Source organism: Etheostoma cragini, unplaced genomic scaffold (assembly GCF_013103735.1).
Source record: "Etheostoma cragini isolate CJK2018 unplaced genomic scaffold, CSU_Ecrag_1.0 ScbMSFa_1852, whole genome shotgun sequence".
In the NCBI taxonomy this organism is placed as follows: domain Eukaryota; kingdom Metazoa; phylum Chordata; class Actinopteri; order Perciformes; family Percidae; genus Etheostoma; species Etheostoma cragini.
Window position 1 is genome coordinate 738 of NW_023265950.1, and position 844 is coordinate 1581.

Here is an 844-nt window from a genome sequence, read left to right on the forward strand (position 1 = left end):
CATTTTGCCAAGGTTCAATTTCCAGCCACCGCCATGTTTTGAACCCATCTACAACATAAATATGACATATTTCACCCAGGTTTCTTCTCTTATTCAATGATCTCTGAAAAAGTAAAACAAATCTGAAAACGTTCAGGGGATGTAGCTCAGTGGTAGAGCGCATGCTTCGCATGTATGAGGCCCAGGGTTCAATCCCCAGCATCTCCAACAAGTGTTGCTTTCCAGTCTATCAAAGAGCTGCAAAAGCTCGTATTCTGAAAGAGAAAAGTATTAAAAGGCAATCTCCTTGTGTTCATGGTAGTTAATGCAAAAATCAGTCTAAATGACTAGATGTGTTGCAAGATTTGCAGTGACCAGTGCATTGCCCAGTAATGGCGTTATAGTGGTGAGCATAGCTACACTCCAAGCAGTTGACCGGTGTTGGATTCTCAGCCATCGCAGGAGCTTTCTTTAGTCATGTTACTTTTTAACTATAATTTATACCATAGCAGTGCAATACTTTTGCCCGGGTTTGATTTCCAGCCACTACCAGGTTTTGAAGCCAGATACAACATTAACATTACATGTTACAATTAGGTTTCTTCTCTTATTCAGTGATCTCACCAAAAAGTCAACAAAATCTGAAAATCTTCAGGGGCTGTAGCTTAGTGATAGAGCCCATTTTGAGTCTCAATGCCGATATGTGTTACAAGATTTTCAGTGAACATTGCAATGTCAAGCAAAAGTGGTACAGTGGTGAGCATAGCTACCTTCCAAGCAGAAAGTTTACTCGCCCAACCCGATTTGATAAAGTATTAGATCTCTGTTATGGTACAAATAAGGGAGCATATCAGTCAATCAAGCT

At 40.3% G+C, this 844-nt stretch overlaps 1 non-coding gene across 1 annotated transcript; it reads left to right on the forward strand.

The window, feature by feature from the left end:
* Positions 1 to 135: 135 nt before the first annotated feature.
* On the forward strand, positions 136 to 207 carry trnaa-cgc. The gene has a single exon. It is a non-coding gene; the product is annotated as a tRNA-Ala (tRNA).
* Positions 208 to 844: the final 637 nt, after the last annotated feature.